We start from the raw sequence: 25,114 nt of genomic DNA on the forward strand, positions 1-25,114 counted from the left end.
TTTTGTGACCCAGAAAGAATAATAAGAGTAATATTGAAACTAACTATCTGCCGCCATTGTTGGAAACTGAGCATGGCCGCGCTATGAATTCTGGGATAGGTTGGGCCACGAAGTATACACCCGACCCATCCTTCAAATCTGGGGAAATGAAGGGTGCGTTTGTCGGCCGCATTTGTCGGAGTCTTCGAATTTGGACAGTCTTCGTCGTGTCGCTGTAACGTAATCGGCCTACAAATGCGGGCACAGGAGGATGCGGTTCCTGAATTTGGACACAGCTACGATACCGGACACTGCTTCTTCTTCTTCGAGATTTAACGGCAGCTGGCATCCTTATACATGCAGTGCTGCCATCTTCTGTTTCAATCCGTTATTACACTCTTAAATTCTACTACTTATTCCTGCGTCTTTTGGGATCTTATAAAGCTTCAAATGACGCATCGACTATTAAATTAGTCGTCGACGATTTTAATAGTCAACTAATTGTGGCAGCCCTACTGTTGGTATATAAAGTTTTTTCTTTACTTAACAAACAGGCCACATCTTAGCTATAGACTGGAAAAAGTTAAGAAAACTTCCAAACCTGAATTCTGTCAGCTTTGAGGAGTATACATTTGACAGTTTGTCTGTGAAGGTTCTCAGTCATCCAGGTCATCGTAGTCAAAGGAGTTTGCAAAGAAAAGCGTCTGGACTTCTTTAAGTTGCTTGAAGACGTTTCACCTCTCATCCGAGAAGCTTCTTCAGTTCTAAGGTCAAATGGCCGAGAGTCCCAGATTTAAACCCAGTGGGAGTATCCCCCCAAAGAGGGACAAAGGACCCCCTGAGTGGGAGTCCATAAAGTAGAGTTTATGCTACTGACTATGGGTCTGAGTGGGACCCCTTCCCACTCAGACCCATAGTCAGTAGCATAAACTCAGCCACTTATAACATTGCGAAACACCTTGCTACCATCCTTGCACCTCTCGTGGGGAACACCCCACACCACATCAAGAACTCCACCGACTTCACCGACAAGGTCCAGAAACTTACCCTGGACCCAGATGAAACCATGGTGTCCTTTGATGTAGTCTCTCTCTTCACTTGCATACTCACCACAGAGGCTGTGGAGACTGTCAGAAAACGACTACAAGACGACAGCTCCTTGGAAGACAGGACCAACTTCACACCCGATCAGATCTGCACACTGTTAGACCTCTGCCTCACCACTACATACTTCAAATACAACGAAGGCTTCTTCAGACAAAAACATGGCTGTGCCATGGGCTCCCCCATGTCACCTATTGTAGCCAACCTTTACATGGAGGAAGTGGAAAGGAAGGCTCTTGGCTCTTTCAAAGGAAGAGTACCCAGCCACTGGTACAGATATGTAGAAGATCTAAATAAAACTCAAAAAAGACTCAAAAAAAACTCAAAAAAGAAATTTTAAATAAGTATAAGAATGAAGAAAATGCAATTAACCCAAGACAGCAGTCAAACTGATGCTTATTTTCTTCTACAAATTAGCAAATTTAAATATAGTTTTAGTTGAACATGAGAAAAAAATTTTTTTTGCGATGTTATGTTCTAAGTTGAAGGCATTGTATACGTTTTTGTTGTTCAAATTTAGATGATGAGGATGTAAACCTGAGGGGGTAGGGCTAAATAAGTATATACTTCTGCCTACTCCTTTTCAAACAACTGCATGGAATGATTTTATGAAATGTTGGTGAATGTATATGTTTGAAATAAATGAACTGAACTGAACTGAACTGAACGACACCTGGGTCAAAATCAAGACACAAGAAGTGGAATCCTTCACTGCGCACATTAACGCTGTGGATAAAAACATCAAGTTCACCAGGGAAGACACAAAGGACGACTGTTTGCCTTTCCTGGACTGCGCTGTGCACATTGAAGAGAATGGCAACCTCAACATTGAAGTTTACCGGAAGCCCACACACACGGACCAGTACCTCCTCTTTGACTCCCATCACCCTCTGGAACACAAACTTGGAGTAATCAGGACCCTACACCACCGGGCAGAACATGTTCCCTCTAAGCCTGAGGGAAAAAAGAAGGAACACACACACGTAAAGGAAGCACTCAAAACATGCAGTTATCCTAACTGGGCGTTCATAAAGTCAGCAAAGAGGCACAGAAAAGAAGATCAGACACCAGCGAGGGAGGATAAGAAAGACAGACGCAACAACGTTGTCATCCCCTATGTAGCCGGTGTATCAGAGAAACTCAGGAGAGTTTTCTCCAAGCACGACATCCCAGTGTACTTCAGACCCAGCAACACACTCAGACAGAAACTGGTTCACCCGAAAGACAAAACTCCAAAACACAGACTTAACAACGTGGTGTATGCTGTACAGTGCAGCGAGGAATGCCCAGACCTCTACATTGGAGAGACCAAACAGCCACTTCACAAGCGCATGGCACAACATAGAAGAGCCACCTCCACAGGACAAGACTCAGCAGTCCATCTGCATCTTAAGGTCAAAGGTCACTCTTTCGAGGATGCCAACGTTCACATTTTGGACAGAGAGGACAGATGGTTTGAAAGAGGAGTGAAAGAGGCCATCTATGTCCACTGCGAGCGACCATCTTTGAACAGAGGCGGTGGTTTACGACATCAACTGTCTGCCATCTATAATCCAGTTTTGAGTTCCCTCCCCAGATGCCTTAATGCCCACTCACATCCTGGGCCATCTGACCTCAGGAATTCACATGACAAGGTGGGGCCAGGTTCCACAATGAGCTCACCCGAAAACCCTGGCTGATTGGGACCCGCTTTCACACCTTGGCTCATGTGATTAGAGGATCATCAGGGGGTCCTTTGTCCCTCTTTGGGGGGATACTCCCACTGGGTTTAAATCTGGGACTCTCGGCCATTTGACCTTAGAACTGAAGAAGCTTCTCGGATGAGAGGTGAAACGTCTTCAAGCAACTTAAAGAAGTCCAGACGCTTTTCTTTGCAAACTCCTTTGACCATTTGACAGTTTGTAATGATTCTTTTCTCTTTGTGATCACAGGAGCTGATTCAAATTCAGACTTCAGCATGAGCTAGTGACAGCATCATCTTATATGTCCACACTTTATGCTGAATACACTTATTTGTTTTAATACTGGAGTAAATAAAGTACACAGGCTAAACTACCATATGATGTACTGTCAGCAAAACTTGCAGCTGTTGTGTTGAGAAAGACAAATTATGGGTTTAGGTCAAATTATTATTACATTATAATTATGTAATTGGTTTCATTATACATATATGTGTATGAACAACACCCATCTCGCCCCTGCGGGCGGTTTATCCTTCAAGCTCGGGTCCTCTACCAGAGGCCTGGGAGCTTGAGGGTCCTGCGCAGTATCTTAGCTGTTCCCAGGACTGTGCTCTTCTGGACAGAGATCTCCGATGTTGTTCCTGGGATCTGCTGGAGCCACTCGCCTAGCTTGGGAGTCACCGCACCTAGTGCTCCGATTACCACGGGGACCACCGTTACCTTCACCCTCCACATCCTCTCGAGCTCTTCTCTGAGCCCTTGGTATTTCTCCAGCTTCTCGTGTTCCTTCTTTCTGATGTTGCTGTCATTTGGAACTGCTACATCGATCACTACGGCCGTCTTCTTCTGTTTGTCCACCACCACTATGGTTGGTTAGCCACCACCATTTTGTCCGTCTGTATCTGGAAGTCCCACAGGATCTTAGCTCGCTCATTCTCCACCATCCTTGGGGGCGTCTCCCATTTTGACCTCGGAACTTCCAGGCCATACTCGGCACAGATGTTTCTGTATACTATGCCGGCCACTTGGTTATGGCGCTCCATGTATGCCCTGCCTGCTAGCATCTTGCACCCTGCTGTTATGTGCTGGATTGTCTCAGGGGCATCTTTACACAGCCTGCACCTGGGGTCTTGCCTGGTGTGATAGACCCCAGCCTCTATGGATCTTGTACTCAGAGCTTGTTCCTGTGCTGCCATGATTAGTGCCTCCGTGCTGTCTTTCAGTCCAGCTTTGTCCAGCCACTGGTAGGATCTCTGGATATCAGCCACCTCCGCTATCTGCCAGTGGTACATACCGTGCAGGGGCCTGTCCTTCCATGATGGTTCCTCCTCTTTCTTGGGTTTCTGCTGCCTGAGGTATTCACTGAGCATGCAGTCAGTTGGGGCCGTGGGGGTCGTGATGTATTCGTGGATGTTTCTTGTCTCATCCTGGACTGTGGTGCTGACACTCACCAGTCCCCGGCCTCCTTCCTTCCGCTTAGCATACAGCCTCAGGGTGCTGGACTTGGGGTGAAACCCTCCATGCATGGTAAGGAGCTTTCTTGTCTTTATGTCAGTGGCTTCTGTCTCCTCCTTTGGCCAGCCTATTACCCCAGCAGGGTACCTGATCACGGGCAGGGCGTAGGTGTTGATGGCCCGGATCTTGTTCTTACCGTTCAGCTGACTCCTCAGGACTTGCCTGACCCTCTGCAGGTACTTGGTGGTTGCAGCTTTCCTAGCGGCCTCTTCATGGTTCCCATTCGCCTGCGGGATCCCCAGGTACTTGTAACTGTCCTCTATGTCTGCAATGTTGCCTTCTGGCAGTTCAGTCAGCTGGATAGCGTAGTGGTTAGACTACACGCTTTTGGAGCAGAGGATCGCAAGTTCGATTCCTGCCTGGGGCGTCTGTATGCAGTAAGGGTCCTAAGGCTAGACCCCTATGCTAAGCGAGCCTACCGCAGACATGAGCGAGACAGATAAATATGAAGGCATGCCGGCTCGGACGTCACCCGGATCAACAAGGTCCGCGTCAGGTGTTGAGGGCACCCTGACGAGAAGTGGGCTACTGGAACAAGAAGGCATCGGTGGGCAAGAGACGAAAACAGGGCATTTTTGGAATGCTACTACGCATTCGAAAGAAGGGACTGCTCTCACAGCTAGATAAATGCTACGGCAAGGAGGAGTCAGGGGGAGATATCATCACCCCCACCTGAGATTGGGTACAAAGCCCCAAGTGCGACAGGAGAAGGATCGTTGAGTGCGAGAGGAACTGACCTGAAAGATAGGATCATGGCCAAGCTTGAAACCTGGATCCCCCATAGCCGGTTACCAAGATTACGTGAAGTACCTGAAATTGGAGTCAAACCTGAAATGCTGATCCATATGTAGGTTTATGGTACACGTCAGGGATGACAAAGCCCTCTTTTCCACTTCTTCTATGTACAAGTTGGCGACAATGGGTGAAACTGGGGAGCCCATGGCACACCCATGTTTCTGCCTGTAGAACTGACCCTTTTATATGAAATAGGTGGAAATAAGACACAGTTCCAAAAGCAAACACACTTGGTCGATGCTGAGAGTGGTCCTGTTGCTGAGGTTGGGGTCATCATGTAATGTCTTGCGAATCTCCAACGCTTCAGTGACTGGAATACAAGTGAAGAACAAACCGTGCACAAACCCTTGTGTGCCGGAAGGATGATAATGTAGTTGTCATTACTTAGTGATGTGAGTGAAATTACTAAGTGTGAAATTGAACAATGACCCCGAAAAAATTCAAAGTGTAATTTTTACAGTATAAAACCACAGAAACTGTATAGATGATGCTATATGCACACTTAATAGCATCTTCCACATTATCAGTGAATCTTTTCAATGTATGTACATTCCTTTAGGGTGTGAATAAAATGTAATCCTTGAAAAACCCTTTGCACAATTAATACTTGCTCTAGTGTGAAGTGACCTTGTTAAGTGCATCTATTTAACTGTCTCTATCTAATCACCCAATCACACGGTAACAACTCAATGTATGTAGGCATGTAGACGTGTTCAGGAAAACCTGCAGAAGTTCAAAGCTACATCAAAATTGAAAGTTTATGAGGAAAATGACAGAAGATAGGTGTTGAAAATATGATTCATGCTTCTTTTACAGTCAGCTGGTTGTTTCCGTCCCCACCTCTTTCACACATCCCACTGCTGAGCTGTTCCTTTCTGTCTGTCTATTGTAGGTTTCATAGGCAGGCACTAACCCAGGATTTAATTTCAGAGGAAAAAAGGGTAGCTTTACAGCTCTGTGCAGAAGGAAAGCAGGTAGTGAGATAAAGAGAGAAATTCAGGGAGAAACAGGTTAGGCCCACGCTCTTCTCTTCTCAACCTTGCTCTAAAGGGTGAATTGAATCATAACAGTAAGTGGGCGAAAAGAAAGAGAAAAAAATCCTTTCCACGCAGATTCTGACGTACATCTCTAGCTGACTGGGGGTCATCTGATGATGTGATGAAGTAGGATAATGGGAGTATAGGAAAGAGAGAAAGTGATGGAGAGGGAGTTGTTGATAGCTTCCAACAGCTCTGAGTGTCTCCCTCTCTTTCTCTCTATTGGATTTTAATGGCTCTTTTGTCTCTTTGTAAAATCTGTCCAGCTGGGGGAAATTGTCGTGACTTTCTTCTGACCTTCTTCTGACCTTCTTCTGAAGCTGACTTAGACATACATCATATGTCATACATATTAGACATACATATGACATAGGAATTAACTGTTTAAAGCAAATGTCTACACTGAGTGTTGGCAATAATGACTCTACTCTGGTAAAGAACTGTGGAACATATTCAGGGCAATAACAGTAGTTTTTACAGATTAAAAAACCCCAAAAACAAAAACAGAGATTAAATGAACACTGATGTGTTAGCTGACATTTTATTTTAGCTGTGCAAAGCAGCAACTGCATTTTCATAGTAAACCAACAGAATGTTTTTTTAAATTAATAATGCTGTTATTGCTACGTGAAGGCTTTGTGTTATGTATTTTTGCCTTTTATACCACTTAGCTACCACAATTAGTCAGCTACAACTATTGTGACCACTTTAATAACACAATAATCAGCACATTATGTCAAACAAAGATGCACAGATGGATTAAACAGTGTAATATATATGGTGTTGCATTGACAATGCACAATGATTTGGTCCTCAGAACATCAACTTGGGGCAACCGGGCATAGTGTTGTGATTCTGTGTACTTTATTAGGGGAGGAGGAAGGCTATAGAGTGAGCATGTGTGTAAGCTCCTCACATTTCTTCTGAATACAGCAACAGGAGAAATAAACAAGAATAACAAGAGAAAACTGGTTATTTAGATCCCCACACTCAAAAAAAAATAACAATTTGAATGAACATAAACAAAAATCATGGAAAGGATTTCCATGTGATTAAATTGCATTTCTGAATTTCATGCAGCTCCAACATGATATAATTACGTTGACCTTAGAAACAAGAAATTTTTCTGTTCCAATTACAAGTTAGACTCTTGTAAATGTAACAACCACCCAATTTATTTATTTTTTAATGCATAAGCTATACTGTGACAGTACGGTTACGTCTTTGGTGGTTTCATATATAGCCAGTGGTTTCAGACTTTGGATGAATTGGCATGGAGTTTTCGTCCACTTCAATACTTCAGAAGCAACAGCATTTCTTTTACTTATTCTTACTTCCTACTACAGATATGGCTTGTGCAGGGATAAGTAACCAAACAGTGAACAGCTAGAGGTGGGACAGCAAACCTTACTGGCCTTAAAAGGCCTGGCGCTGATTTGAGGTGTGGTGCTTCCATTTAGATGGTTTTGCTGTGAACAGACATCATGCAGTCAAAGAAGCTCTCCATGAAGGTGAAACAAGCCGTCCTTAAGCCATCTGAGAAACTGCAATACTGCTCCAGTATTAGGAGTGACAAAATCTATAGTTTGGTACATCCTGAGAAAGAAAGCAAGCAATGTTAAACTCAGTTCAATTCAATTCAATTCAATTTTATTTATATAGCGCCAAATCAAAACAAAGGTCGCCTCAAGGCGCTTCATAGGTACAGAGAAAAACCCAACAATCATATGACCCCTGTGAGCAAGCACTTTGGCGACAGTGGGAAGGAAAAACTCCCTTTTAACAGGAAGAAACCTCCAGCAGAACCAGGCTCAGGGAGGGGCGGGGCCATCTGCTGCGACCGGTTGGGGTGAGAGAAGGAAAACAGGATAAAGACATGCTGTGGAAGAAAGACAGAGGTTAATAACAGATATGATTCAATGCAGAGAGGTCTATTAACACATACTGAGTGAGAAAGGTGACTGGAAAGGAAAAACTCAATGCATCATGGGAATCCCCGGCAGCCTACGTCTATTGCAGCATAACTAAGGGAGGATTCAGGGTCACCTGGTCCAGCCCTAACTATATGCTTTAGCAAAAAGGAAAGTTTTAAGCCTAATCTTGAAAGTAGAGATAGTGTCTGTCTCCCGAATCCAAACTGGAAGCTGGTTCCACAGAAGAGGGGCCTGAAAACTGAAGGCTCTGCCTCCCATTCTACTTTTAAATACTTTAGGAACAACAAGTAAGCCTGCAGTACGAGAGCGAAGTGCTCTAATAGGGTGATATGGTACTACAAGGTCATTAAGAAAAGATGGGGCCTAATTATTTAAGACCTTGTATGTGAGGAGCAGGATTTTGAATTCAATTGTGGATTTAACAGGAAGCCAATGAAGGGAAGCCAAAACAGGAGAAATATGCTCTCTCTTTCTAGTCCCTGTCAGTACTCTTGCTGCAGCATTTTGGATTAACTGAAGACTTTTCAGGGAGTTTTTAGGACATCCTGATAATAGTGAATTACAGTAGTCCAGCCTGGAAGTAATAAATGCATGAACTAGTTTTTCAGCGTCACTAAGAGACAGGATATTTCTAATTTTAGAGATGTTGTGCAAATGGAAGAAAGCGATCTTACATATTTGTTTAATATGTGCGTTGAAGGACATGTCCTGGTCAAAAATGACTCCAAGGTTCCTCACAGTGTTACTGGAGGCCAAGGTAATGCCATCCAGAGTAAGAATCTGGTTAGATACCATATTTCTAAGATTTTCAGGGCTGAGTACAATAACCTCAGTTTTATCTGAATTAAGAAGCAGAAAGTTAGCAGCCATCCAGGTCTTTATGTCTTTAAGACATTCCTGCAGTTTAACTAATTGGTGTGTGTTACCTGGCTTCATGGACAGATAGAGCTGCGTGTCATCTGCATAGCAGTGAAAATTTATGTTATGTCTTCTAATGATACTGCCTAGGGGAAGCATGTATAATGTAAACAGAAATGGTCCTAGCACCGAGCCCTGTGGAACACCATAATTGACCTTAGTGTGTGAAGAGGACTCTCCATTTACATGTACAAATTGGAGTCTATTAGATAGATATGATACAAACCACTGCAGTGCAGTACCTGTAATACCTACAGCATGTTCTAATCGCTCTAATAGGATATTATGGTCAACAGTATCGAACGCAGCACTAAGGTCTAGCAGGACAAGCACAGAGATGAGTCCACTGTCAGAGGCCATAAGAAGATCATTTGTAACCTTCACTAAAGCTGTTTCTGTGCTGTGATGAGCTCTGAAACCTGACTGAAACTCTTCAAAGAAGCCATTCCTCTGCAGATGATCTGTTAGCTGTTTGACAACTACTCTTTCAAGGATTTTTGATATGAAAGGAAGGTTGGAGATTGGCCTATAATTAGCTAAGACTGCTGGATCAAGAGATGGCTTTTTGAGTAAAGGTTTAACTACAGCCAGCTTGAAGGCCTGTGGTACATAGCCGATTGTTAGAGATAGGTTGATTATATTTAAGATCGAAGAATTAATTAATGGCAAGACTTCTTTGAGCAGTTTTGTAGGAATGGGGTCTAAAAGACACGTTGATGGTTTGGAGGAAGTAATTATTGAAGTTAACTCAGAAAGATCAATTGGAGAAAAAGAGTCTAACTTAACATCAATGGTACTAAGAGTAGCTGTAGACGATATTACATCTGTGGGATGATTATTGGTAATTTTTTCTCTAATGATAAGAATTTTATTTGTGAAGAAATTCATGAAGTCATTACTAGTTAGCGTTAAAGGGATGGTTGGCTCAACAGAGCTCTGACTGTTTGTCAGCCTGGCTACAGTGCTGAAGAGAAACCTGGGGTTGTTCTTATTTTCTTCAATCAGTGACGAATAGTAAGATGTTCTGGCTTTGCAGAGGGCTTTCTTATAAATCAGCAAACTATTTCTCCAGGCTAAATGATGATCCTCTAAATTTGTGACACGCCATTTCCTCTCCAGCTTACGAGTTATCTGCTTTAGGCTACATGTTTGAGAATTATACCACGGAGTCAGGTACTTCTCATTTGAGACCTTAGTTTTCACCGGAGCTACAGTGTCCAGAGTCGTACGTAGTGAGGAGGTAAAATTATTAACAAGATAATCGACCTCTGTTGGAGTAGCGTTCAGATAGCTGCTGTGCTCTATGTTGGTACAGGGCATTGAAGATGATAACAGTAGGTGGATTATATTCTTAAACTTAGTTACAGCGCTTTCAGAAAGACATCTACTGTGATGAAGTCTACTCTCCACTGCTGTGTAATCAATTATTGTAAATGTGAATGTTATCAGGAAATGATCAGACAGCAGAGGGTTTTCAGGAAACACTGTTAAATGTTCAGTTTCTATGCCATATGTTAAAACAAGATCTAGAGTGTGATTAAAGTGGTGGGTGGGTTCTTTTACATTTTGAGAGAAGCCAATTGAGTCTAATAACAGATTAAATGCTGTGTTGAGGCTGTCATTTTTAGCATCTACATGGATGTTAAAATCACCCACAATAATTATTTTATCTGAGCTGAGCACTAAATCAGATAAAAAGTCTGAGAAATCAGAGAGAAACTCTGTGTAAGGCCCAGGTGGACGATAGATGATAACAAGCAAGACTGGTTTCTGAGTTTTACAGCTGGGGTGGACAAGGCTAAGCATCAGGCTTTCAAATGAATTAAAAGTCTGTCTGGGTCTTTGGCTGATTAATAGGCTGGTGTGAAAAATTGCTGCCACACCGCCCCCTTGGCCTGTGCTTCGAGATTTCTGGTAGTTAGAATGACTCGAGGGTGTTGATTCATTTAAACTAACATAATCATCCGGCTGCAACCAGGTTTCTGTAAGGCAGAGTAAATCGATTTGTTGATCAATTATTAAGTCATGTACTAACAGAGACTTGGAGGAGAGAGACCTAATATTTAATAATCCACATTTCACTGTTTTACTCTTTGGTTCAGATGTGGATACTGTATTGCTCTTTCTTTGTGATTTTTAAGTTTAAGTTGTTTGTTGCTGGTTTTTAGTTTGTTTTTTGTCTGTTTGGGAGCTGACACAGTCTCAATGGAGATGGGTGTTTGGGGGGTAACAGGAGGAGAGAAGCTGCAGAGAGGCGTGTAAGACTGCAACTCTGCTTCCTGGTCCCAACTCTGGATAGTCATATTTTGGGGGGTTTAATAAATTTGTCCATATTTCTAGAAATGAGAGCTGCTCCATCCAAAGTGGGATGGATGCCGTCTCTCCTAACAAGACCAGGTTTCCTCCAGAAGGTTTGCCAATTATCTATGAAGCCCACATTGTTTCTGGGACACCACTCAGACAGCCAGCAATTTAAGGAGAACATGCGGCTAAACATGTCACTCCTGGTCTGATTGGGGAGGGGACCAGAGAAAACTACAGAGTCCCACATTGTTTTGGCAAAGTTACACACCGATTCAATATTGATTTTAGTGACCTCCGATTGGCGTAACCGGGTGTCATTACTGCCGACGTGAATTATGATTTTACTGAATTTACATTTACCCTTAGCCAGCAGTTTTAAATTTCCTTCAATGTCGCCTGCTCTGGCCCCTGGAAGACAACTGACTATGGTTGCCGGTGTCTCTAGCTTCACATGTCTGAGAACAGAATCACCAATTACCAGAGTTTGACCCCCGGCGGGTGTGTCGCCGAGTGGGGAAAAATGGTTAGACACATGAACAGGTTGGTGGTGTACCTGGGGCTTCTGTTTAGGACTATGCTTCCTCCTCACCGTCACCCAGCCGCCCTCTTTCCCCAGCTGCTTGGGGTCTGCCGGGGAACAGCTAGCGGGGCCTACGCTATCTTCGGCTGCACCAGCTACAGGGGCCTGGCTAGCTACGGGTGAATGAAGGGTGCGAAGCCGAGTCTCCAATTCAGTAATCCTGGCCTCCAGAGCTGCAAATATGCTACATTTGTTACAGGTATCATTACTGCTAAAGGAGGCCGAGGAGTAACTAAACATCTGACACAATGAGCAGGAAAGTGCAGGAGGGACAGGTGAAGTAGCCATGGTGCTAACGAGTCGGCTACGAGCTAAGCTAAGCTAGCGAAACAGTACAGACACAGTGAATGAATACTTTGGCACTGAATTAGGGAGTGAGTACACAGAGTGTGCTTCGGATGAAGCACGTGAAGATTATACTATGAAAAAAGAATGTATTTAAAAGTTTTTAATTCAATTGCTAAGCAGATAAGCTACTAAGAAACACCACCGTGTTTGAGCAGGAACAGGAAGTGATACTCTACCGCAGAGCAAGCGAACACCAAGTGACAGCGCCACCAAGAGACTCGAGAGTTTGCAGAAAAAGTAATATTTTCACTTACTTTAGGGAACATTAAGGCAAACCATCAACTCAGCAATGCAAAAAGACCTGAATGTCCACGGAAGATAACAGTGGTGGATGATCACAAAATAGAATAGAAGAATAAAATAGAATAGCCCTTTATTTTTATTTTTTAGCCAGAATTCAGTTACACTCCTAGACAAAGAGGTTGTAGTAAAGCTCTGATTGTAGCTCCTTTGTTTTGTTTGCAAGGGATATGGTGTTGATGATAGATGGAATTCATACATAAGGTACACGGGATTATAAGGGGCACTGTCGATTTTCAGAAAAATCACGGTATTACCGTGACCGGTATAATATGGCCCAGCCTTAATGGTGATGAGAAACCGCTTCACAACATCCAACAATATGAACAACACTCTCCAGGAGGTAGGCATATTGATATCCAAGTCTACCATAAAAAGAAGACTGCAGGAAAGGAAATACAAAAGGTTCACTGAAAGTTGCAAGCCACTCATAAGCCTAAAACATAGATAGAATAGACTGCACTTCCAAAATAAATAAATAAATAAAAAAAACCCAGAACAGTTCTGGAAAAACAAAAAAGTGGAATATTCTTGAATTGCAGTTGAAGTCAGTCACCTAATCTTAAGCCAATTGAGCATGGATTTCACTGGTTGACAGAAAGGCTCACAGCATCTGGTGATCTCCAAGACTTCAGGCTGTCATTGCCAGGTTTTCAACCAAGTATTAGAAATGAAGATTTTATTTTCAGATATTTAATTTATCCAGTTTCTTTTGAGCCCCTGAAATGAAGGAATTGTGTTAAAAAAGTATAATTTAGTTCCTCACATTTTTATGCAATCTTTTTGTTCAACCCACTGAATTAAAGTTGAAACAATGAAACAGCTCTTCAGTTTCATTTTTATTCATTGTGGTAATGTACAGAACTAAATTCCTCCAGCCCATGGAGGACTACATTAGCTACATATTAAGACTTTGTCAGATATTTTCACTGCTGGTCACATATTGCATACCTCAGCCCTAACATGGGTCATGAAGAGTTAGAAGTCCCTGAGAACCGGTATTCAGGGACAAATACTAAGGTCAGAGAGCCATCGGATCTCATTTTAGGGTGAGTATAGGGTCATTTGATCCTTACAACCATTGCAAGAGCTTGGTCCATGGCAATAAGTTGGACTTATTCCCAGTGGGTGTTGGACTCCACCAGGGATGGATTTTGTCACCGATTGTCTTCATGATTTTTATGGACAGAATTTCTAGGCATAGCCAAGTGGCAGAAAGTGTCTATTTGGTCTCAGAAACTTGTCACAACTCCAAGCACCTCCAAATTCAAGGCCATGGTCCTCAGCTGGAAAAGGGTGGAGTGCTTGCTCCTGGGTGAGGTGTTCCTGGCAGGTCCCACTAGGAGGAGAGCCATGGGGCAGACTCAGGACACACTGAAAGGTTATATCTCTTGACTTGCCTGGGAACACCTTGGTGTTCCCCTGGAAAAGCCGGAGGAGGTAGCTGGGGAGAGGGAGGCCTGGGTGTCCTTGTTTCTCTATCCAAATTTGAACTTCCTACAATTATTCAGCTATCTTCCATAATTACTAAGTTAAAGTCATCATCATGTAAACTTGATCCACTGCCGACTAATCTTGTTAAACTCTCACTCCCCTCTCTTGGCTCACTGATTGCTAATATCGTACACTCCTCTCTTATATCTGGTTCTGTTCCATCTTCTCTTAAAACTGCAACAATAACTCCAATACTGAAAAATAATGGTTCAAACCCTTCCAATCGAAATTATTTCAGGCCAATGTCAAATTTGCCTTTCCTAGCCAAAATTCTTGAAAAGATTGTGGCTACACAGGTTCATAGACATCTCACTGGAAATAACTTGTACGAACAGTTTCAATCTGTCTTCCGTTCATTTCATAGTACAGAAACAGCCCTACTAAAAATCACTAATGATCTTCTGGTTGCAGCTGACTCTGGACTCATCACCATCATCATCCTTCTTGATGTTACAGCAGCTTTTGATACTATCTCCCACCGCATCCTTCTTCATAGATTAGCATCTATTGGCATCAATGGTACAGTACTCACCTGGTTTACCTCATATCTCTCTGACTGCTCACAGTTTGTTCAATTACTCACTCACAGATCACGATCTACTTCAGTTAATTCCGGTGTACCCCAAGGCTCTGTCCTGGGTCCTTTACTTTTTATTATCTATCTCCTACCCCTAGATAATTTTTCAGGAAATGTAACATCCAGTTTCACTGCTACACAGATGACACCCAGCTCTACCTATCCTCCAAACCCACAGCTACTCTCCCATTTCTGACTGTTTAAGTGAAATCAAGGTCTGGTTTACTCACAACTTTTTTTGATTTGATATACCTTTATTAGTCCCACAAGGGGAAATTTCATGTTAAGGCTTTTAAACTTAATGGCAATAAAACAATTCATTTTAATAGGCACCAAATCAAAACAGACTAAAGTCCCAACCAGAAGTCTTTCATTATCCATTGATAACTCTGCTGTCACACCCTCCCCTCAGGTTAAGAGTCTTGGTGTCATCCTCGATAGTACTCTGTCCTTCACAGCACATATAATTCACTCGGTCTTCCTATTTTCATCTCCGTAATATTAACTGCCTTTGTCCTTCACTCACTCCAAACAGTACTGCCATACTTGTCAATGCTCTTGTCACATCTCGTATAGATTACTGTAATTCTCTTCTACCTCATAAAGGTATGAGGTAGACCTATGAGGTATGAGGTAAATCATATATGAGGTATGAGGTAAATCTATGAGGTAGACCTTATGAGGTCTGCCTCATAAATCTCTCCATAAATTGCAGTTAGTTCAAAATACAGCTGCTCATATTGTATGCAGAATTAGAGCCACTGAACATATAACACCTGTTCTTAAACAGCTCCATTGGCTTCCAGTTCACCTCTGTGTCAATTTCAAGATCCTGCTTCTTACTTTCGAGGCGCTCCTCCATATTTATCTGATCTTCTCATATATACTCACCCCCTTGTACACTCCTCTCTTCTTCAGCTTCCCTTCTGTCTGTTCCACCTGCTCGCCTGACTACCATGTGTCTCAAAGCCTTTAGTTTTTCTGCCCCAAGACTTTGGAATGCACTTCCACCAGATCTCCGGACCACAAACTCTCTCACCAATTTATATCACGTCTCAAAACCCATCTATTCAGAATTGCATACACCTGATTCTGTCTAAGTCCACCTTATGTTTGAATTTTATTTTGCTATGTTTTTTCTATATTGTATTATTGCTACTGTTCTGTGCTATTGTAAGGTGACCTTGAGGGTCTTAAAGGCACCTATAAATAAAATGTATCATTATTATTATTATCATTATTATTATTATTAGGCTGCTGCTGAGTGGAAGAAAATGTATAATTTTGGATAAAAGAACAAGCTGATGCTATGGTGCTCTGAAATTTATTCCACTGCTTCATCCAAAGCAGACAAAGTTTTTATATGATTTAGCATTTGAGAAATGAATTCTAAAATGCTAAACGCCTATATACATTTGAATTATTATTGCAAAGTTTGCATTGCTTGACTAAGTGTAATTGATTCATACTTTATGCATATTGTGGTCCCTGTATATTGCGTCTTGTATAAGGATTGTACACCAGCCCATTGTCAACGGGAAAACTACAGAATCCTGATTATAGTTAGCTGGTTTTATCTTTATCTATATTAAAGGAGATTGAAACCTGAACAGTCCAACAGTGAAAGCACCAAGCAACCATGGGTTCTCCCTGGAAACGCCTCATATTAGACTGCATTCCTTATGTGAAGCATTTGTAATGCAGTCATAAAGTTATGCACAGATCATGGTCAGACCTTCTGAGAGATGGAGTAATATAAATATCTGAGATCAGCTGAAGTGGACTCACTACTCTACATCTAGTTACAGCTTGCCACTTCCACTGGAGAGTAGTCATGGAGGCAGGTTAAATGAATAAAGGCAAACCTGTAATCACTGATAAAAAAATAAAGATAAAAAAAGAGTAGAAGAAACACACAATCTCCTAAGTAAAACAAAACAGGAAGACAGACCAGAAGTAGAAAGATCAATAGAAGAACAATATGGCCAAATTTACTAACAACATCAAACCCTATTTTGGTGTTTAAAAGGCCAATTTTGCCCACAGTAAACAGTGTCTGAAATGAATGGACAATGGAGTTGCGGTGGAGGTGTGTTCTGAGGGGAGGTGCAGCGGGCTCGAGGGACAGTGCCAGGGAGGCTGTTAGGGCAGCTGAAAGCACTTAAGTAATTGCGCTCATGCTATTTCAGTGACGCCGAAGAGGAGAGGGAAGTGTAGGTTGTGACAGCTTGAAAGCTGCGGCAAAGCACAACACACAATTGACCCTGTGCACGAGAAAATGCTAACTTCCTGGTTTGAGACCGGATGTGGGGTTGTACATTTCCGGTAGCTTTACTTTGCGGTCAATCGCTACTGCGAAGATATACTCCAAAATCATGTCCAAAACTCGAAAACGGTAAGTTACAAAGAGCAGAAGGTGGGAACACTCATCACTTTTGTGTCATAAAAAATCTAATGATCAATTTTGACGTTTAAAGAGTTTAGATCGATCAGTTGTTTACATCACTCAACACAAGCAGAACTGCATTACAAAATCAGAAGACACATCGTCCACCTTCAGAAGCACATCTCTGTATAGTGACTGGTCTTATGATTTAAACAGGCAAATGTTCAGCATTCAAACTACAGGTGAAGAATAGTCAAACCAGATGTTTCCCCGTTATGTCGATATCAGCTAGTCAAGTACACACCTACACAGCATGTTAACAAACCGTGAAAAAAAGCCACACAAAAAATGAATGATTGCTGGTAAGGGTTTCTATACATTAGTATTTACGAAGGGTATGTTGTGACTTACCTTCAAAATTACAGTGGTCCCTCGCTATAACGCGGTTCACTTTCACCTCGCTGTTTGGCGGATTTTTTAGTGCAAGTTTGCATGCTTTTTTTTTTTTTTTTTACATCACATTGTGTCCTGCGTCCTGATCGCTGCAGACGATCTCCTCCGTGACGTCTCTCCTGTTCAGTACACAATCGCCACATCGATCGCTAGCAGTGTGACTCTGAAGTGCAGTACTGTATGTTGACGAAACGTTTTGCACCGTCAAAAAAATAAAATTGGCTGGTTTATTTCACCTATCGCTGGTTATTTTTAGAACATAACACCCGCGATAAACGAGGGACCGCTGTTTACAGATACTGAGAAATATAACATTTGAATCCCTTTTCTCTTTTGAGAAAAAGAGAGGCGCTGGGGAAAAAATATCGACAAGTCGATGAACATCATTTACAGATATATTGGGTAAATGCCCAAGACATCTATAGAAATGTAAATCGCCGCTTGATTCATTCATTTGCTTAACTTGTTTTGGACCGTAAACAGGGCGCGAATAGGACACCGGAAACAAAGCTCCCCACAGGAGTTTCCGCACCGGAAGTAGCATATGCTAACGTGCACATAGTCAATAAAAGAGTTCTCACAGCTGCTGTGTGTGTTCTGGGTCCTAACTGTTCACAGTGGTGCCGATACCCAGGGCCGCAAGATGTCTGATCCACAGACTGTGCAGTCAGTGCATGCCCTGGCTCAGTTGTTGGCAGAGCTGGGGGTTATGCACCGGGAGCAGGGAGCGGCCCAGTGCAAGCAGCTAGAGGTGCTGCATGACTAGGCTGAGCGGCAGACACAAGTGTTCGAAAACCTGGTCGCTCTGGTGCCTCTTCTCCGCTGTTCTTGCACAGGATGACCAAAGGGGGGTGATCCACAATCCTTTCTGGAGGTTCTCAAGGCCACAACTGCAATCACCCTGATGTCAATTCTCAATGTTGAGGTATGACTTAAATGGTGTTTGCAAGGCTATCCCGGACCAGGCGGGTCTGTTCCTGGAGGTCCAGCAGCACCGGGGGGGTTATATGGAGGTGAAGAACCGACCCTTCGCTTATCCCCAATTGCTGTGGGATGGAGTGATTGCAGATTGGCCTTTCACCGGGAGAAGCACAGCTGCTCGACCTGATCATGCTGGAGCACTTTATAGATGGGGGTGGGGTGGGAGGCAACGCCAAATTCTGGCCCAGAGGAAAAGGATTTCCAGCAGTCTCCCAACACCTCCGGCTGCTGAGGAGTGCCTGCGATGTAATACTAATCCATTCCTCTCTGCTGTCGCTCCCCAGGTCCCGGCGGCTGCGGGCATTGCACCTGACTCACTGATGGTTGTACAGATGTCAGGGCATGAGTGTTGATGGTACGGGACACCTCCTCCACGAGTGTCTGTTACTGGAGGTGGGTCAGGTGTTCTGCGTCGCCGGGCCCCCAATACCTTCCCTCAGTCCAAAAGGGATGGCAGTGTTCTGTTCAGGTGCCTGGGGGGTACACGTCAGGCTATGGTGGACTTGGGCTGTATGCAGACCCTGGTCCACCAAACTAGTGCAGAGTTACTCACCAACTGACAAGGACCCTTTGTGGTCACACGGCGAGTGGGTAATGTTGAGTATGAAGTGGCGCAGTCGGACAGGGGAGGAGCCACACAGGGGTATCAGCTTAACCTCCTAAAAGCGTGGAGATATGGTGAAACTACTTCTCTGGTGAGCCGGGAGAGAGATAATTTGGGATGCCAAATTCCACCATTCCCACCTCTACCACCATCTTACATAGGCCCAGAGCGCAGATTTTCTATGTTTTGTGACATGCCATTATTTCTTGTAGCTCCTAAAGGATTTGTAATAGTTTCTGTCAGGATTTTTAATATATTTGGAATGAAAGGGGGAAGGTTTATCACAACAAGTGGTAGATGGCTCAAAGCTGTGAGCACAGTGTTGGGCTCACTCCTGTAATACTACACTGAGTCTTCAATCTGCAGAACTGAACTGAACTGAACCTGGAGTGTCAGAGTGAGGGAGGAAAATCCTGACAAATTACTTTTTACAATGCGCGATGGGTTTGCAGTGTCACACAACTATTAATGGGATTGTGTTAGAGTAATGTCTAAATTACACAATTTGTATTACTGATATTAACTAGTACCTATAGGCTCTCATATGCACCTGTATGTACCGTGAAATCCTCAGGTAGAGGTTTTTTGTCTGTTCCAGGGGTCCACCTGAAAACTAAAAGGGACAGAGCCCCGAGGCTCTGGAACGACCTGCCCAAGGAAATCAGGTCGGTGGAGTCAGTGACTTTCTCCAAGTCATATCTTAAAGCACACTTTTATGATAACAAAGATTTTGATTTGCTTTGAATTGTCTTTTTATTTCCTGTATTTGATACTTTTGCTTTATTCTTTTGCTCTTTTAAAGCAGTTTGTACTGTGCTTTCTATATAGAAAGAAACAAGTAAACATACAGAAAAGAAAAAACTGATTTAGTGACTTGGTAGGCAGAGATTATGATCTCTATTCAGTTCAGTTCAATTAATTTTTATTTATATATATCACCAAATAGTCACCTTGAGACACTTTACATTGTGAGGTAAAGAGCTGACAATAATACAGTCTGACAAGTCACACAAAAAGAACAAGTGTATAAGTGTACATAGTGTGCTTAATTTGTTTGTCATAATCAAGTTACACTGATCAAGTTACTTTGGTACAAACACCTTTGAAGGGAATTTAAAGTAAATATTATTAGCACATAAGATTACTTAGATGCATGGATAAACTATCAATCAACTTAAGTTTATGTCAACTAAAAGTTATGCTGGTTTGGTTTGATGCAAGTATATAACAGAAATATTTCAGTAAAAAATTTCAATCCTGCAGCAGCTGGATGAGTGGGTCACAAAGGGGTCCAAAATTTATCTTCATTTATCCAGTCCAGAAAACCTGAACACAACACTGACAATCAGGAATGTTGTCAGTCTTGCATTTTACAAATGACTTACAAATGTCACTTGCGAGTTATACTTTTTTGTTTGCTTATTTCTGTGTCAAATATGACTGTGGTTACCATGGTGACACTGCTTTTCTATTTTGTTTTTTTTTGGGGGGAAGCATTATGCAAAGATGGAAAGAGAAAGTAAAGGGGATTCACTCTCTTTCTCAGTCAAAAACACACATACAATATAATGCATTTCAGCCTTTTGAACTATAAACACGCCCCTTTCGCTAAATTGCAGAGTGGCACCAAGAGTTAGTGTCATAAAAACTTTGACTTGGATAGTTAGCTGTAGAAGATTTTACCACTGTTATTGTAGGGTCTTTACCTTATAATATTAAGCGCATTGAGGGCACTTTTGTTGTGATTAATAAATATTAATATAGATAAAATGAAATGCCTTGAATATCCCATTCTTTTGAAAGCTTTCACTCATAAACATCTTCACCCATTAAAATATAAAACCTAAAAGTGAAAAATAGATGGATACACTTTATACTGTAATCACCATGAATGAAGAACAGTGAACAGTTCTTCATTCATCCATTTCAATCTAATCTAATAAATAGATACAATATACAGAAAAAAAATATTCTTGTGTATTAATTTCCACATGTGGATGTTATTTCTGAGACTGGTGGAAAATGGAAAATGTTCAGACTTCTATTTGAATTGTGAGAATGACTTACAGTTTTCGAGTACTTGCACCAAGTGGAGGAGTTCAAGTATCTCGGGGTCTTGTTCACGAGTGACGTGAGAAGGGAGCAGGAGATCAACAGACAGATTGGTGCTGTGGCTGCAGTGATGTGGACACTGCACCGGCCTGTTGTAAAAGCGAAAGATCTCAATTTACCGGTCGAGCTACGTCCCTACCTTCACCTATGGACACGAGCTGTGGGTAGTGACCGAAAAAACTATGAACTATTATATAATTGTAACCCACATAATAGCAACTATAATCCACATAATTCCCTTAGGGATTAATAAAGTATGATGATTCTGATTCTGAAGAACGAGATTGCAGATACAAGCGGCAAGTTACTCTTTGTTATAAATTCAACATGACCTCACAAAGTTGGCAGATGCCTTAACACCAATTTTAATAACATACTCTGAAATGCATACTTTTAAAAACTGGATTGTAACAGTAATTTAAGAATCAGACAAATCCTTTGTGGCATTCAATAAGAACGTTTTAGAGACAGGTAGAGATGAGGGGGGCTGCTTGTCAAAGATGTGTAAAAATCACAGGCATATTGAGGATATTTGGGCCAGGATTTGGAAGTCACTGCTCTTTTGTGGGGATCGGAGAGCTGTTTGAATGGTCACCTAATGTGTGACAAAAGAATCTCCTGTGATGCTAATAACAGTCTGTGCACTCTTACCTTTGGCCTTAAAATTACTCCAGCAATTTACCAGAGATGTCCAGAGGGCAGAGTTAAAAAAAAAATACAGGTGGTTCACAGCAGTATCGACTATTAATTCTCTTTCCTGTCAGCACATAGAGCTGTTGTACTTACACCTATCTAAATAACTAAATAGATACTGTAGATTGGACACTTATTTGTGGGACATGTACCAGTTGGAATGTCCCTATATGTCCCTTTTTAAAGCGCAGAATACTGAAACAAATCACAAAAGTGATATTCTAAGATTAGCAGCAGACAACCTAAATAAGCAGACATAACTGTGATGTTGCCAATAATGGTGAGGGATACCAATAGTTTTTAAGCACAGTGGCACAACTTCATGCTTTTCTCTTACAGCAGCATGTCACTGACCTTGTTAATCACCTGAAATGTTTAAAATAAAGTTTCACATATTTCTGTAAGAAATACACACACATTGTTGCACAATTGGAGAGCATTTCAATTTCAGTTTTTGCATTTTGTATAAGAATACTGGCAGTGCAGTTATAATAACCACATTCTTTAGGTGAGAGTAACTTACAGTGTTTTTGCTTTCTTTTGTTTTAATATATATATTTCTGTTTGTCCATTTGTAAACCATAGACGAGTTTTATTAAGCAGTGAAATTGATGCTACAAAATGAGTGTAAAGTTGATCTACTAATAATAATGTTTTTATGCTTTCATGTTCAGGAACACAAGTCAGCAATAATCACAGTGTGCAAGCATCACTTTCTGTCTTCTGTCTTGCTTATTAAATGTGCACAACCTCCAGTTTATTTGCTGCAAGCAAATATCTAAATCACTATTATATAGAAAGGCACAACACTATGATTCTGTTATAATTATAGAATCTCTGAACAAAGGTCTGCCTGTAAATGAATGCGCATTCACACTGTTCCCAATGGTGAATACACAAGACATCCATCCATCCATCTATCTTAATCCACTTATCCAGGGCAGGGTTGCGGGGGCAGCACCCTAAACAGAGAATCCCAGACCTCCCTCTCCCCAGCCACCTCCTCCAGCTTGTCCGGGGGAACACCAAGGCGTTCCCAGGCCAGCCGAGAGATATAATCTCTCCAGCATGTCCTGGTTCTGCCCCGGAGCCTCCGCCCGGTGGGACATACTCAGAACACCTCACCCAGGAGGCGCCCAGGAGGCATCCTTGTCAGATGCCCAAACCACCTCAACTGGCTCCTTTTGATATGAAGGAGCAGCGACTCTACACTGAGCCCCTCTCGGATGGCTAAACTTCACACCCTATCTCTAAAGGAAAGGCCAGCCACCCTTTGGAGGAAGCCCAGTTCTGCCACTTGTATCCAAGATCTCGTTCTTTCAGTCACTACCCACAACTCGTGACCATAGGCGAGGGTAGGGAATAGAGATCTTTCTCTTTTACACTCAGCCTTTTCTTTACCACAATAGACCGGTGCAGCGTCCACATCACTGCAGCCGCAGCACCAATCTGTCTGTCGATCTCCCTCTCCCATCTCCCGTCACTCGTGAGCAAGACCCCGAGATACTTAAACTCCTCTACTTGGGGCAGGAACTCGCCCAAAAACCAGAGTGGGCATTCCACCCTTTTCCGGCTGAGGACCATGGCCTCAGATTTGGAGGTGCTGATTCTCATTCCCTCTGCTTTACACTCGGTTGCAAAACTGTTCCAGTGCGAGCTGGAGGCCATCACCCGATGAAGCCAACAGAACCACATCATCTGTGAAAAGCAGAGATGAGATTCTAAGATCACCCAAGTGAAAGCCTTCCGCCACTTGGCTGCACCTAGAAATCCTGTCCATAAAAATTATGAACAGAATTGGTGAGAATGGGCATCCCTGGCGGATACTCCCTGAGCACCCCCCACAGGACACTCTGAGGGACATGGTCGAATGCCAAGTCCACAAACACATGTAGACTGGTTGGGCAAACTCCCACGCACCCTCAAGTATCCTTGAGATGATAAGAAGCTGGTCCAGTGTTCCATGACCAGGACGAAAACCGCATTGTTCCTCCTGTATCCGAGGTTCGACTAACGGACGAACTTTCCTTTCCAGCATCCTGACATAGACTTTCCCAGGGAGGCTGAGGAGTGTGATCCCCCTATAGTGGGAACACACCCTTTGGTCCCCTTTCTTAAAGCTGGGAACCACCACCCCGGTTTACCAATCCAGAGGTACCTCCCATGATCTCCACGCAACATTGTAGAGGTGTGTCAACCAGGACAGCCCTACAACATCCAGAGCCTTCAGGAACTCAGGGCGGACCTCATCCACCCCAGGGGCTCTGCCACCAAGGAGTTGTTTAACTGCCTCAGTGACGTCATCCCTGGAGATTCATCTCCTTCGTTCCCAGACTCTGCTTCCACCACGGAAGACGTGACAGTGGGATTAAGGAGGTCCTTGAAGTATTCCTTCCACCGTATGACAATTTTCTCAGTCGAAGTCAGCAGCACTCCACCTGCACCCACTTTCCCCCTCCTGAGTCACCTGATGGTTTGCCAGAATCTCTTCGAGGCAGTCCAAAAGTCTTTTTCCATGGCCTATCCGAACTCCTCCCACAACCGAGTTTTTGCTTCAGCCACTGCCCGTGCCACGTTCCGCTTGGCCTGTCAGTACCTAAAAGCTGCCTCCGAAGTCCCACAGGCTAACCAAGCCCAATAGGACTCCTTCATCAGCTTAGTGCCTCCCTTGACCTCTGGTGTTCACCGTTTGGTTCATGGGTTACGACCACGACAGGCACGAACCACCTTGCGTCCGCAGCTCAGTGCAGCGGCTTCGGCAATGGAGGTGCTGAGCTTGGTTCAGTCGAACTCAATGCCCCCAATCTCCCTCTGAATGATGCTGAAGCTCTACTGGAGGTGTGTGTTGAAGATCTTGCGTTGAAGATTTTCACAAACTCTGTCTAAGCAGCTTTCCAGCTGCCACACACCACCCTTCTCTAATCTCAGCAACATCTTTTAAATGGGAGACATGATTCAATGATGGAGGTCAGGTGTGTGAGTCAGCTTTCCTTGACACCACACACTGAACCCACTGCTCCACCTCTCTCCTGCAGCTGAGCCACAAACCACACCCTGCCACAGTATTCTGTTACGGTTGTCGTGAGGACTCACACGCAGTACTCCAAGGTTGGAAGCTTCACAAGCAATTTATTTACACAGTTCACCGAGTGTATATACAAATGTGCAGAGATAGTGCTACGTACAAAAGTGGGGGGACGGGGCTCCAGGGATATCTAGGGAAACAGACACTCGCTCCTCTTCAGATAATCCATGCACACGATCAGGCTCTCTTTCCTCGACACTCACCACACGGGAAACAGTCCAGGGAGTCTGTAC

The 25,114-nt window shown here is 43.0% G+C and overlaps 1 protein-coding gene across 4 annotated transcripts in view; it reads left to right on the plus strand.

Moving 5' to 3' along the window:
* dlgap1a (discs, large (Drosophila) homolog-associated protein 1a) overlaps positions 1 to 25,114 on the plus strand; it is a 174,806-nt gene that overhangs the window by 60,072 nt on the left and 89,620 nt on the right. For 2 of the 4 annotated variants that reach the window (XM_063460965.1, XM_063460967.1), the window contains one exon: positions 19,590 to 19,656. The exons of the other annotated variants lie outside the window; for them this stretch is intronic. The gene's annotated coding sequence lies outside the window, so the exon portion shown is untranslated. The remainder of the gene's footprint in view (positions 1 to 19,589; positions 19,657 to 25,114) is intronic. 4 annotated transcript variants of the gene reach the window in all.

This window comes from Pelmatolapia mariae, linkage group LG18 (genome assembly GCF_036321145.2).
Source record: "Pelmatolapia mariae isolate MD_Pm_ZW linkage group LG18, Pm_UMD_F_2, whole genome shotgun sequence".
Lineage (NCBI taxonomy): Eukaryota > Metazoa > Chordata > Actinopteri > Cichliformes > Cichlidae > Pelmatolapia > Pelmatolapia mariae.